The following is a 15,684-nucleotide window of genomic DNA, read 5'->3' on the forward strand; positions in this document are numbered from 1 at the left end:
TCTAGGTAGCTGTGTAACTCAGTGTGTTTATCTGTAAAATGAGTTTAGAGGATTAATTGAGTTTACACTTGTAAAGCCCTTATGGAATTGCCTAGCATGTAATAAATATATAAGTGTTTGTTAGATAAATAAATTAGGAGAGAAGAGAATTGATAGCTACAGAGATTATCAATTTCTTCAAAAAGTACTTTTGTGAATTCCCAGGTTTTCAATACCTAAGGAAAGGACATTACCACTATCTTTACTAAAGTAAGATCTGATCTTCCAATTTATATCTAGTATTCTTCGTGTTAGTTTGCTATTACTTCTCTAACAAATTTAGTGGCTCAAAACAACACAAATTTGTAGGTTAGAAATCTGACATGGACCTCACTGTGCTAATATCAAGGTATAGTCAGGGCTATCAGGAAGCTCTAAGAGAGAATTCTTTGCTCATTTGGGTTTTTGAGAGAGGTGGTTGTTTCACTTCTAGGACTGTGATCCCATTTCCTTATTGAATCACTGTTGAGGGCCTATCTTACCTCCCAGAGGCCTCTCTATGGTACTTACATATAGACCCCTATACTTTGAATTAGCTGTAAAGTGTTGAATCCTTCTCATGATTCTCTTTCTCTGATTATTTTGTCATTGCATCTCTCTGCCCACAGCTGGGAAAATTTTTCCTCTTTTAAGGACTCATGTGATTCCATTGGGCCTACTCATATTTCAGAATAATTTTTTCATTTTTAATCACATCTATAAAGTTCTTTTGCCACATAAGAAAGCATGTTCCTGGGATTAGGACAGACTGTCTAGTAAGTACTAATAGATAGGAGTTTAGCTGTTTATATTTTTCATAAAGAAAACACTGTACTAGTCTTACTATTAAAAATGTATTTTGGGCTAGCGCCGTGGCTCACTAGGCTAATCCTCTGCCTGCGGCGCTGGTACTCCGGGTTCTAGTCCGGGTCGGGGCGCCGGTTCTGTCCCGGTTGTTCCTCTTCCAGTCCAGCTCTCTGCTGTGGCCCAGGAGGGCAGTGGAGGATGGCCCAAGCGCTGGGTCCTGCACCCATATGGGAGACCAGGAGAAGCACCTGGCTCCTGGCTTTGGATCTGCGCAGCGCGCTGGGCATAGCAGCCACTTGAGGGGTGAACCAATGGAAGGAAGACCTTTCTCTCTCTCTCTCTCTCTCTCACTGTCTAACTCTACCTGTCAAAAAAAATGTATTTTGTATTCAGAGATATAAATTCTAGAGTAATGTCTCTAAAGTAGTATATTACAGTGCACTTTTTCTTGGATTTATAATACTATTTTGCCCTCAAATCACTACCAATTTGCTCTTCACTTTTAATTTTTTTAAGTTTCTTCCTTGTTACCAGTCACGGAGGGGAGGGTGGTTACCTGAACGAGTCTCATGGGTTCTTTTATTCAGCTTAGTATAGAAATAAAAAGCTGGTAAACAGTTTGTAAAGAGGCACAAACTTTTATTCAATTGGCAAGTGACAGAGAAAGCGTCTGGTCTGAGAGGAGACCAGGTGGAGTGCCTGAGCTGGACACTGGCTTGAGGAAGTGTCCCGTTTTTTTTTTTTTTTAATATTTATTATTTATTTGAAAGTCAGAGTTGTACCGAGAAAGAAGGAGAGGGAGAGAGAGAGAGAGAACGAGAGAGAGTCTTCCATCTGCTGATTCACTCTCCAATTGGTTGCAACAGCCAGAGCTGTGCCGATCTGAAGCCAGGAGACAGGAGCTTTTTACGGGTCTCTCATGTGGGTGCAGAGGCCCAAGGACTTGGACCATCCTCTACTGCTTTCCCAGGCCATAGCAGAGAACTGGATTGGAAGTGGAGCAGCCGGGACTTGAACTGGCACCCATATGGGATGCCGGCATTGCACCGCCTGGTGGCTTTACCCGCTATGCCACAATGCCAGCCCCGTGTCCCACTTTTTAAGGCATTGCTATTTGCTCACTGGGTCATCCTATTGAGGAGTGCCCATTGGACAGGAGTTTCACTTATGTATGTTGATTGGCTTGGGGCTCAAGGAAATAGCGGGGATCCTCTGGAGACTGTCTCCTTAGGGCCTCAGACCCCCTCCTCTGCTAGCTCTGGGTGAAAGATTGCAGCTACCCTGAATATGTGATTTAAGGCTGCAAGGTCACACATGCAGCACAAGAAGCTATTAGTAGGGGAGATGCCAGTTGGCCTGGAGACAGGCTTTCCAGCCAAGCTGACAGTTTGCTTGTGAAGGACATTCTACCTATGTCCGAAGGGGCCCACAGACTCCCAGCCCCACTGACCGGCCTCACTCTTAAATTAAGATGTTGGTGTAGAGGCCAGTGTTGCAGTGCAGCAAGTTAAGCCGCTGCCTGGGACACCAGCATCCTATATCCAAGTGCCAGTTTGAGTCCATGCTGCTCTGTTGTAAGTTCGGTTCCCTGCTAATGCTCTTGGGAAGGCAACAAATGCTAATCCTTGACCCCTGCCAACCACGTGGGAGACCCAGTTGGAGTTTCTGGCTCCTAGCTTCAACCTGGCCCGCCCGGGCTGTCGTGGTCATTTGGGGAATGAACCAGCAGGTGGAAGATCTTTTGCCTTCCCTCTTTCTGCGTCACTCTGCCTTTCAAATAAATAATTTTTTTTTTTTAAGATATTGGTCTAACCAGGAATGTGGCGGAGGAATTGGAGGTAAGGTGTGTGAGTTCTATACTCTGCAAATAAAGGGGATATACTGTTTCTGAGTAATCATTTTAGTTAATAATTGTATTTATTTTTATAGGGGAAGGAATAATTTTACCACATGAACTAACATAGTGGGAAATGTTTCTAAATGTAGTCAGTTTCCAATGGTCATTTTTAATGACTCAGCATAATCTTTATATTGTAGTGTGAGTAGTAATCTTTTCATGGTGTAATTTTTCTTGACATGTTTGAAGAGCCATTTCGTATCCTTTAATTAGTGTGCCTTCATATGTTACTTTTTTTTTTTGGTAATTATTAGCCAGGAGTCTGGTTTAATGAAAAGCTGGAGTATGTATTAGGACTCTATGATAGAATTTAAAATATATTAATTGTTTTAACTTAGGTATAGAAACATTAAAAATAGCTATGAAATGAAATAGAAAAAGTAATCCGAAGTTATCTTTAAAAACTGGCAATATAAATTCATATTGCATTTTATGGCTTTATGTTAAGATACATTAGATACGAGAATGTAATCAGGAGATGAAAACAATAGTAATTTGAGGGGCCAAGCGCCGTGGCTCACTTGGTTAATCCTCTGCCTGCAGTGCCGGCATCCCATATGGGCACCAGGTTCTAGTCCCGGTTGTTCCTCTTTCCAGTCCAGCTCTCTGCTGTGGCCCGGGAGTGCAGTGGAGGATGGCCCAAGTGCTTGGGCCCCTGTACCCACATGGAAGTCCAGGAGGAAGTACTTGGCTCCTGGCTTCCGATCGGCGTAGCTCCGGCCGTAGCGGCCCTTTGGGGGGGTGAACCAACGGAAGGAAGACCTTTTTCTCTGTCTCTCTCTCACTGTCTAACTCTAGCTGTCAAACAAAACAAAACAAAACAAAACAATAGTAATTTGAGCAGGGACAGTTTAATATGAGGGTACTTCAAAAAGTTCATGGAAAAGTGGAATGAAAATAAACATTAAGGGGCAAACATTAAGTCACTATTTGGGACTCCTGCATCCCATATCTGGGTGCTGGCTTAAGTCCTGGCACCTCTGTTCCATTTTCAGCTTCTTGTTCATGCACCGTGGGACAGTAGCAGTTGATGGCTCAAGTTCTTGAGTCCCCACAACCCATATGGGAGACCCACATGGAATTATGGGCTCCTGGATTTGGCCTGGCCCAACCCTGGCTATTGTGGGCATTTGGAGTGTGAACCAGTGTATGGAGGATATCACTCTCTATTTTTCTTTCAGAAAAGTGAAAATAAACATGAAATAAAGTTAAGTTGATTTTGATACAAAAATACTGGAAACCTATGCATAGTTATTTCATAATATGTATTTTCTGTAAACTTTTGGAAGACCCTTCATATGCATGGATTTAAAAATTTTTATTTATAAAAAACTTAAAAAGCAGTTATTATATTAACTTTTTATATTTTATTTTATCTCTTTGAGAGGCAAGAGAGATAGAGATAGAGAGCACACTTCCATCCTGTGGTTCACGACAGAAATATGTGCAATGGCTGGGACTGGGCTGGGCCAGGAGCCAGGAGTTCAGGTCTCCCACATGGGTGTCAGGAACTCATTTACTTGACTCATCACCTGCTTCCTCTCAGAGTCTGTACTGGTGAGAAGCTGGAGTTGGGAGCTGAAGCTGCGAATCAACTCTAGGTATTTTGATGTGGGACAGGGGCATCATAACTATTAGGCTAAATGCCCTTGCGTTACAATTTTTTTTATTAACAGGTAATATTTGTACATTTTTATGTGGCACAGTGCAGTATTTTAACACATGTATATAATATATATGGATAAAATTAAGCAATTACCATTTCCATTTCCTTTTCTTTATGGTTGGGACCCAGAGGCTCTCTTCTTGGTTATTTATACAGTATATAATAGATGATTGTGACTAGAGTTGTTTGAACCAAAGTAAACCTATCCATTTTCCATTAACGTTTGACCATCATGTAAATGCTTATTAACCTATAGCAGTGAGCAGCCATTTCTTCTAGGACTGAGGCAAAAGTACCCAGAAAAAACCCCACGGACTCAGAGAGGCTGTTTCTTTAAAGCCATCTTTGGAGGGTGTGGCAATAGCTCATTTAACTGCCAAAGGCTGGGTCAGGCAAACAGGAACTCCTCCTTGGGGGTGTTGATGGGACTTGCTCAGAAGCTGGATGCTTGCTTTGGAAAATCATGGGGAGATCACCTACTGGGAAGCCAGTGAGACTTGTTGAGAAACTGCCTGCTGGGATGCCACTAAAATTTGGTAGAAATATTCCTTCTGGGGTGCTGGTGAGATATAATAGGAGGCTGAGTGCCCCTGCATGTCCATGAGGTCCCGGCAGCAAGTACTATAGCAAAAACAAAAACAAAAACAAAAACAAAACAAAACAAAACACAGAATGACCAGAACCTGGAAAAGAAGTCCCTTCTTTAATGTTACCATGGCTCCCTCTACTGATGAAGTTTATCATTGTTTCAACTGGCAAAGTAGAAATTGTGACAAGAGTCCAGATTCACTACAAAAAGCAGGTCACAGAAGGGTGGATTTGGACCTGAGAGACAATAAATTTATATTTTATGTCTTCAAATATAGCATTTTAAAATAGCATAGACTTACTTATTCCTTATGCTACAAGTTTTTCTGGGTCACTTGAGGTCCCTGTGTCATCTTTGTTCTGGGACACAGGCTAGTGTAGAAGGTACCATCTGGAACGTGGTGAGCAAATAAAAAGGGACACTGTGGTAAAGTTATCTGTTACAGTCTCCTTTCAGAAATTCATGCGCTGGCGCTGTGGCTCACTAGGCTAATCCTCCGCCTTGCGGCGCCGGCACACCGGGTTCTAGTCCCGGTCGGGGCGCCGGATTCTGTCCCCGTTGCCTCTCTTCCAGGCCAGCTCTCTGCTGTGGCCAGGGAGTGCAGTGGAGGATGGCCATTGGAGGGTGAACCAACGGCAAAGGAAGACCTTTCTCTCTGTCTCTCTCTCTCACTGTCCACTCTGCCTGTCAAAAAAAAAAAAAAAATTCATGCACAACTTCTGCTCACATTTCATTGGCCCAAGGAAGTTACAGGAGCATACCTGACTCACGGTAGAGAAGTACAATCCTACCATGTATGGAGGGAATTGGGAATATTTGTTGAGAAAATATAACTAGAATTGGCATCAGAAAATTTCATTATATAAGATAATTATTTATAGTTTTCCCTTTAAAATTTTGTCTGATTTGCTTTGTAGTTCTTAGGAATTTTACTGAACAATAGCATTAACAGACATTCATGGTGCTTTTAACTTCTGGGTCAGTGAACTCAGACTAGACAATGAGCTTAGTCATTTGTATAAAACAGTGAAGCTGAGAATAAGCATATGCATCAGGCAATATTTTTATAAATATTAGAAGCAAATATACTTTATTTAATTTTGAAAATTTTGCTGTTACTTTGCATTTATAAGAAATAGGAAATGTTTATACTGAAAAAAAGACTTTCATATATGGTTCATCTTGGATTACGAATATAAAATAAAATCTAGATATTTGGATTAGAGCCCTGCTCCATCATTTACAAGCTATGTTATTTTGAGGAAGTCAGTCAAACTTCCTATACCATATAAAATGAAGATTAAAAACACAGATCCATAATCCCTTAACTGATACCTGTGCCAGATATTAGAATTCAAGTATTTTGGATTTTAGGAATGTAAAGTTGTATATTTAAGTATATATATGTATATATAAGTGTATATAAGTATATACATATATATATATATATATATATATATATACACTATATAAGGTATAACTCTTCAGGGTCAGGACAGCAGCTCCCAATCAAACATATAAATATTCCTCTAGTGCAATATATGAGTATTTAGAAATGGGTTAAACAAAGACAATATATAGTCTGAGGTCAGGGATTTTTTTCCCATACTTACAAGAAAATTTCTTGTTTTATGGGCTTTTTGGTTTTGGGGATTGTGATTAAGGAATTATGGACTTATAGTATCTTTATCATAGGATTAAAATGATACTATATAAGTGAAAGTGCCTATGAGCTAAAAATTGATGTAATATGTTAATTTTTGGCCATTGATGTTATTTATTATCACTTGGCACTTAATATTTTTTAAAGACTTATTTATTTATTTATTTGAAAGGCAGTGTTGCAGGAGGCAGAGACAGAGAGAGGTCTTCCATCTACTGGTTCACTCCTCAAATGGCCACAACGGCTGGAGCTGGGCCAATTCAAAACCAGCAGCCAGGAGCTACTTCTCCCATCTGGGTGTAGGGGCCCAAGGATTTGGGCCATCTTCTACTGCTTTCTCAGGCCATAGCAGAGAGTTGGATCAGAAGTAGAGCAGCTGGGTCTTGAACCTGCACCCATATGGGCTGCTGGCACTGCAGGTGGCAGCTTTACTTGCTATGTCACAGTGCCAGCCTCTTAATATAATATTTAATGGAGGGGGCCAGCGCCGTGGCTCACTTGGTTAATCCTTCGCCTGCGGTGCCAGCATTCCATATGGGCACCGGTTCTAGTCCTGACTGTTCTACTTCCAATCCAGCTCTCTGCTGTGGCCTGGGAAAGCAGTAGAAATGGACCAGATACTTGGGCCCCTGCACCTGCGTGGGAGACCGGGAAGAAGATCTGGGGAATGAACCAATGGAAGGAAGACCTTTCTCTCTGTCTCTCCCTCTCACTGTCTGTAACTCTACCTCTCAAATAAATAAATAAAATCTTAAAAAAATATTTAATGGAAACACTTGAAAAAGGTTTTGCTGCTGTAAGCTCATGTACATAATTCAATATTTGAGTCTTTATTGATTCCATATCATTTGAGTTTTAATGAAAGATAATTTAAATTATGCTGTTGCCAGAAAGAACTTTACAAATAAAAAATCTGATCATATAATTCTTTGTTTTTAATTTTTATTTTTTAAAAGATTTATTTATTGATTGATCATATAACTTTTTTTTTTAAAGATTTTGTTTATTTGAGAGGCAGAGTTACACTCAGAAGAAGAGACAGAGAGGCCTTCCATCTGCTGGTTCACTCCCAAATGCCTGGCTAGGGCTGAGCTGATCTGAAGCCAGGAGACAGGAGCTTCTGGTCTTCCACAAAGGGTGCATGGGCCCAACCACTTAGGCCATCTTGTACTGCTTTCCCAGGCCTTAGCAGAGAGTTGGAATGGAAGAGGAGCAGCCGGGACTTGGACCGGTGCCTAAATGGGATGCCAGCACTGTAGGTGGCAGCTTTACCCGCTATGCCACAGTGCTGGCCCCAAGCCATAAACTTTAAAATAAAAACTTTTCCTTTGAATGGATAGCACACTCAGGTAAGGAACTATAGACAGTAGCATTCTGATCACATTTTTTTGTACCAAGCCAATAGTAGTTGGATTTGCAACAGCTCAGTATTAATTACATTCTTCATTTTAATAACATTGTTTCACGTTGAATTCATTTCAAAAGGCAAAATTTTACATTCAAGAGCTTCTCTGGAACTAAAATACTATAATGCTTGAATTTCAGGTTTTTCATAAAGAACTCTGGTTGTAGAACTTTGCTGCTTTCTTGTCATTTCAAATTTATGCAGTGTTTCTATAATTTAATTATTTCAAAATCTTAATTTATTATTTTGAATGTTTTATTTGCTTTTGATATGTCTTTGTAGAATGGCTGATTTTTAAGTAATTTCTCAGTAGGGGATGTAATGTCAGTCATTAAGTAAATATTGTTACCAACTTCAGATCAGTAATCTGCACTGACTGCACCTTCTTTATTTTATTTTATTTTATTTTATTTTTTTTGAAAAGGCCCAGACTTTATTACACCTTCTTTTTAAGATTTATTTATTTATTTACTTGAAATGCCCAATATCAGAGAGAAAGGGGGATAGAGAAAGAGATGGGCTGGGGGGAGAGTGAGAGAGAGAGAGAGTGAGAGAGAGATATCAAGAGATGAGAGATTTTCCATTTGTTAGTTCACCCACCAAATGACTGTAGTAGCTAGGTCTGGGTCAGGCTGAAGCCAGGAACTCACTCCATCCTGATCTTCACACAGGTGGCAGGGGCCCAAGCACTTGGGCCATCCTTTGCTGCCTTCCTAGGTAAGTTAGTAGGAAGCTAGATCAGAAGTGTAGTAGCCTGGACTCAAACCAGAACTCTATTATGGGATACCATTATCATAAACAGCAGCCTAAGCTACTGTGCCATAGCATCAGCCCCTGGTAGCCTTTTAATTATTGCTCTCTATTTTCTCTTCCATGCCACCAATACACTTACTAATATTTTTGCAAGTATATTCTTTCTTTCTGTCTCTTCTTCATTCTTTTATTTAAAAAATAGTGTTGGGAGTGCCCATGCAGACTGGTAAATGAGTCATTTGTAATTGCACTTTGTTCTTTTTCACTTGTGGACATTTTTTAAAAAGTTAAAATCTTATTTTGAAGTAAGGTGTACTTGGCTGCATTGCATTATGGTAACTTTTTCATTCAAATAAGATACTTAATTTGAGGACAAGAAGAATTATTAGGGTATAATGATCCAAATTTGAGAAACCTACTGTCGAAATTTTAACTTAAATTTTTACTTAAATAATGAAAATTTTGAAAAATTTACTGATGCTTGGCTAAATATATATTTTTAAAAAGATTTATTTATTTATTTGAAAGAGTTACACAGAGAGAGGAGAGGCAGAGAGAGAGAGAGAGAGAGAGAGGTCCTCCATTTGCTGGTTCACTCCCCAATTGGCCGCAACGGCCAGCAATGGCCAGAGCTGTGCTGATCCGAAGCCAGGAACTAGGACTAGGAGCCTTCTCTGGGTCTCCCATGCGGGTGCAGGGGCCCAAGGACTTGGGCCAGTCTCCACTGCTTTCTCAGGCCACAGCAGTGGAGCAGCCGGGTCCTGAACTGGCGCCCATGTGGGATGCTGGCACTTCAGGCCAGGGCGTTAACCTACTGCACCACAGCACTGGCCCAATATATTTTCAAAAAGCATGAATAATTCTGCAATTTTAGTTAATTCTGTGCAATTCCTTTACTGGATTCATTTAATTAAATTCTGTTAAATTATTTTTTCTTTCTTTTTTTTTTTTTTTTGACAGGCAGAGTGGACAGTGAGAGAGAGAGAGAGACAGGGAGAAAGGTCTTCCTTTTTTGCCATTGGTTCACCCTCCAATGGCTCCCGTGGCCGGCGCCCCGTGGCCGGCGCCCTGTGGCCGGCGCATCGCGCTGATCTGAAGCCAGGAGCCAGGTGCTTCTCCTGGTCTCCCATGCGGGTGCAGGGTCCAAGCACTTGGGCCATCCTCCACTGCACTCCCGGGCCATAGCAGAGAGCTGGCCTGGAAGAGGAGCAACCAGGACAGAATCCGGCGCCCCGACCAGGACTAGAACCCGGTATGCCAGCGCCGCAAGGCAGAGGATTAGCCTATTGAGCCATGGCACCAGCCAAATTATTTTTTATTTCTAAAATTAAAGTAATTCACTCTGAAATTCTGTCATGAATGAGTCTCTTGCTGTTAACATCAAATATCACCTAGAAAGGAAAAAAATGTAAAAAATAAGGAGGACTTAAATTTTGAAATTTAAGAATGGAAGAATGGAGGACAAATAATTTAAAAAATTGACAAGATTAATGTTTTATTTAGGTCATCTAATGGTAGATGCTGCTGGGGATAATAGCAATTATACACACATTATTTGTTAAAAATGTGAAAACAAGGACAGAATTAAAGATAAATATCTAAATGTGTATATAAAACAAAGAACATCACTAATAACCCTATTGTGACAAAAGTAATGATTAGACAAGTTGAGATGATCCAATGGGAAGGTATGGGAGTGGTGCTACATGCTTTAATTCCTAAAAGGATGTATAAAAAATATCCCCCTGTACATGTTTACATTTGCATCTACAATTTTCCAGTGTAACATACAGTATAGAAAACCAGATGTAATGATTGTTTTGATTATTTTTGGCTTTGGTATTTATTCATTGTTCATTTTAACAAATTAGTTCTGAATGACTTCCGTGTACCAGCCACTGTGCTAATTTAGGAAGCAGAATAGGACACAATCTGTGCCCTTTGAGGCACTCACAATCTAGTGAGAAAGAATTGTGTAAATAGGTAACTAAAATACCCAATCAAGGCTTACACCACAGTGCTGGCCCCACTGCTTTAAATTGTTATATGCAATATGTTGAGCTGATGTACGGAAAGTGAGTATGTGAACATGGAAAATTTAAGAAAGGCATTGTAGCCAAAGATAACATTGGAACTGGCATTGGATGAAAATAATAATTTAGTATGTGGAGAATGAGAGGAGAATGTTAAACATGTGGAAAGCATGGAATTGTGAAAGAACATAGTGGTTTTGTAATATAGTAACCCCATATTATTAGCTACATGTAAGAGAGGAGGAAAGGATGAGTGCTGGGTTAGGTTAATAGGTGAGTGTCAACTAGAAAGTCCAGTATGTAGGACTGGTATTCAGCTGATGCATACTGGTATAGAGACACTGATTTCTAAAATATTGAATCACTTTAATTCAGATTGGAATATCCTATCAAGAGAATAAATGACCTCATGATGTTAATCAGTGCAGTGTATGGAGGTAGGGTCTGGGACCTAATAACATTGCTAGTGTGGATTAACTTGGTTCTGCCCAATGTGCCAGTCAGTGGCCCTGTTGCTGGTGGAGGCCACATAACAGGCTGCAGTGCACACTAGAATCTGGATGCTTATGTGACCATGACTTGCAGGCAGCCTCCTTTGTTGTTATAGTTGTCACAGAGTGTTCACAGAGTGGGCATCAGGGGCCCAATTAAAGATATTAAATCAACACTTTCCAAAACTCAACAAATGATTTGTAAATTATTAGCTTTACTATATAAGTTTAACTCTTATTAGGTGCGAAGCAGATATCTAAATATGTCTGCAGTTTATTTGGAAAAATAAACATTTATTTTTATATAAATTTATATTTTGATTCATACTTGCATATTAATTTTATATTACTGTCTCAGTTAAATATTTAGAAATTTATGCTTGTGTGTCACACTAGAAACTTCATCTCATTGGCATGCTTCGTCTGCAGTGTGAAGTTCTGAAATAAGAGAATAGTAGGGCCTGTCAGAAAGTCTCATAAGTGTGAGAGTTCTTACCAGTGTATTTCCACTGATATTGCCACTACCTTGTATTCTGGGATCTTGTATCTCCATATTGGGTTTGTCCTCTGTATTGCTGCAAAATATATTCTTAAAAATATTTCTAAATTGTGTGTTCCCTGACCTACAGGTCTCATTAGGCTTTCTGCTGCCTTGAGTAAAACCCAAACTCCTTACAGTAGCATAAAAGGTCCTCTAGTCTCTTTGCAGCTTACCTTTCCAGCTTCATCTTCCACTCCCTTCCACTCCTCCCTTTCACAGGACTTGCCTGTTAGCTACTGTAGCATTTAAATTTGGATCTTTGGACAATGAGGACTGGGGAGCCTCTCTCAAGTGCGATATGTATGAAATAAACAATTCAGTGAATTTATGTATCATATACAAAGTGTAGCCTGGAATATCTGAGATAGAACCAGTGATGCTTTTATTTAAAGTTACATGAAAATCACCTTTAGAAGAAATTCTGATAACATTAAGGATCTAAAACTTTCAGTGTTCATTTTCTTCAAATTCAATAGGAAATTGTATGGAATTGTTTTGGAACACATGCTTCCAATCTGCCACCAGATTTTGCAGCAGAAATTTATATAATCATGCCTTGGCTCAAACTGTCTCACAATCTACCATATGTTTCAGTGTTTCTAATGTTTCCAAACACTCTCCTCTCTTTCCCACCCCTTCCAATTCACATTTCTCAGTTTTGTCCCAGCTCTTACCCTACAATTCTCATTCATTTCTCTGATTCATGGATGTCCCTGTTATGGCCTGCCAGTTTAGAGTTAACTCTATTCTGAGTCTCTTTTCTGGACCTTTTTCTAGACTATTGACTTAAGCAGTTTTTAATCCTTAATTAAGAACTCTTGTTTTCTGGCATATGTTCTGAACACTGATCGCAATACTTTTTTTTTTTTTTTTTTTTTTTTTAGAGCTTTGCTGTGTATCTTTTGCCTCTTTTCAAATTCACCAGAACTAGAAACTTCATGGTTTAGAGACAGGCTGGCTCCTGTAACAATGTAAGATAGTTCCACAAAAAATTTCCCTTGTATAAACCCTGTTTTCATCTGGTTGGAGCATAGGGGGAATTTCTGCATTTTATGTCTAATGAGTTAATACAGCTTTGTATAAGTAGCTGAATCTTTATGACTGCAAATAATACTTTTCTGGTTATTTTCCTTCTAATCCTATGTTTATCAGGATTTGAGGAGTCAGGACAGTGCAGTAGGTATAAACAGTGGAAAGGAAAGGGTTTAGTATCAATCAACCATGGGTCATATCTTTGTTTGCCAGTTACTAGTTGTGTCACCTTGAACAAGTCACTTAGTCTCTTGAACTTTGTCTCCATATTTATAGATTTTATTCAGGACAATAATGCCTATTTCATAGGATGTGGGAGATGTAAATATAATACAACTGGCATACAGAAGACATGCAATAAATGTGAGTAGGAAAAATGGGCATTATGTATTTTTGGCGACTTTTTCTGCTGCTATTCTTGTGCTCTCCACCCTCATATGAAGTTTAAGATTCATTTGTTTAAGTGAAGGTCAGTCTTGAGAGTTAGAACATGAGACTAGAGTGAGAGGAAGTAAGAAGAACACAGGTGAAACTCATCTGGGTATTTGTCCTTGAACATTTCCTAGCAAAGAGTTTTTGACGTTGTTGAAAACAGCAAATTATTCTCTTGAGGCCAGAAAGCTTTCGTATATTTTGTTTTTTAAAATTAAAAACATGGGCTGGCGCCGCGGCTCACTAGGCTAATCCTCCGCCTTGCGGTGCCGGCACACCGGGTTCTAGTCCCGGTCGGGGCGCCAGATTCTGTCCCGGTTGCCCCTCTTCCAGGCCAGCTCTCTGCTGTGGCCAGGGAGTGCAGTGGAGGATGGCCCAAGTGCTTGGGCCCTGCACCCCATGGGAGACCAGGAGAAGTACCTGGCTCCTGCCATTAGATCAGCGCGGTGCGCCGGCTGCAGTGCACCGGCCGCGGAGGCCATTGGAGGGTGAACCAATGGCAAAGGAAGATCTTTCTCTCTCTGTCTCTCTCTCTCTCACTGTCCACTCTGCCTGTCACAAAAAAAAAAAAAACAAAAAACAAAAAACATATTTTCCCAAAAAAACATGCTGAAAATAGTTAAAACAGAATCTCAGGTCTGCTCTACTCTTGTTTTATAAACTGACAATTGTTTTTTAAAATTTTTTCCATATCTATTTAAAAATAGTAATAATTAAAAACTCTTATTTTTAAAGTTTTGCAATTTATCAAATTTAAATGCTGCTATGGTCTTAACATGCCATTTGACAAATGCATATTTCAAGGCTGTTCACTACTTTCCAAATTTGATCCAAATGGTAGTATTTTTAAATTTATATTCTCGTCTGATCATCCCAGGTATTGACATATCACTGTGATTCAAAAACTTTAACTCAGAACTCTGATTACATTATAAAGAAATAGAAAATTAAGGCTATTCATTTTATCTCAGAGTTTTAAAAAGAAGTTGTATTTATTTTAAAGAGTTTACAGAGAGAGGGACACACACACACACACACACACACACGGAGGGGAGAGAGAGAGAGAGAGAGAGCGAGAGAGCGAGAGAGGGAAGAGAGCGAGCTTCTATTCGCTGGTTCACTACCCAAATGGATGCAATGGCAGGATCTGGGCTGGTCCAAAGCCAGGGGCCACAAGCTTCTGCTGGGTCTCCCATGTGGGTGCAGGGGCCCAAGTACTTGAGCCATCTTCCTGTGCTTTCCCAGGCCAAAGCAGAGAGCTGGATTGGAAGTGGAGCACCAGGGGATTCTGTGCTTGTAAGAGATGCCTGTGTGCCAGGTGGCAGCCTTATCTGCTGTACAACGCCAGCCCCATCCCAATTTTTATTGTAAAAACTTAATAACAATAATAGGCATTTCTTAAAATGAAAGAATCATGTATAATTTTACCTCTTAAAGTTTTTACCTCCATGCAGCATATCTGTATGTTTCATATAGATGCAGTTAACAGTATACTCAACTTTATGTATATATATACACATATATATATGTATATATATATTAAAGATTTATTTATTTTGAAAGTCAGAAATACAGAAAAGAGTAAAAGAGAGAGATTTTCTATCTACTGGTTTGCTCTCCTGAAGACTGCAATGGCCAATACTGGGCCAGCCCGAAGCTAGGAGCCAGGAGCTTCTTCCAGGTCTCCCACGTGGGTGCAGAGGCCCAGACCCTTGGGCCATACTCTGCTGCTTTTCCCAGGCCATTAGCAGGGAGCTGGATAGGAAGTGGAACTTCTGGGGCTTGAATCGTTGCCCTTATGGGATGCCTGTGTCGCAGGAGGTGGCTTTAGCTGCTATGTCACAACACCGGTCTCTACAGTTTTATATTCTGCTTAGCAATTTATTGTAAACACTTTTTACTTGATATGATATCATACTCATAGTTGTTTCTTTCCATGAGTATGTTTTCTCAGCCATCTACCTCAGTGCCTGTCACTTGCCAGACACATTCAATTAAACAGGTTCTCTTCCATTCTAGTTTTTAGTACTTGCAGAAAATTTCACTGCGTTTAAAACAAAAATGTTTAAGATTTTGTTATTCATTGTTGGTGTGTATTTGGCCTTCATGTCTGCTTCATTTTCAAGCCAAATGTGGGACATAGCCCTGTTGCCAGATTCTGAAGTTTTGCTCATATGGGACCTTCATTTTGGTAGCTTTTTTTGTGGGGACTTGGGGATAATGATGATGAAATTTTCACACAGTGGATGATTCAAACTTGAATTCATTTTTTTTTAATTCTTGGAAAAAAATCTCTTTGAGCATTTCTGCCCACTTATGGTCATGTTGTCAGTTCCTGCAACTTCTTGTTCTTCCTT

The 15,684-nt window shown here is 39.9% G+C and overlaps 1 protein-coding gene across 29 annotated transcripts in view; it reads left to right on the plus strand.

Moving 5' to 3' along the window:
* The window catches only part of RIMS2 (regulating synaptic membrane exocytosis 2), a 718,020-nt gene that overhangs the window by 12,893 nt on the left and 689,443 nt on the right, over positions 1-15,684 (plus strand). The window lies entirely within an intron of this gene.

This window comes from Oryctolagus cuniculus, chromosome 6 (genome assembly GCF_051225735.1).
Source record: "Oryctolagus cuniculus isolate XC-2025 breed Fujian yellow rabbit chromosome 6, ASM5122573v1, whole genome shotgun sequence".
NCBI classification, from domain to species: Eukaryota; Metazoa; Chordata; class Mammalia; order Lagomorpha; family Leporidae; genus Oryctolagus; species Oryctolagus cuniculus.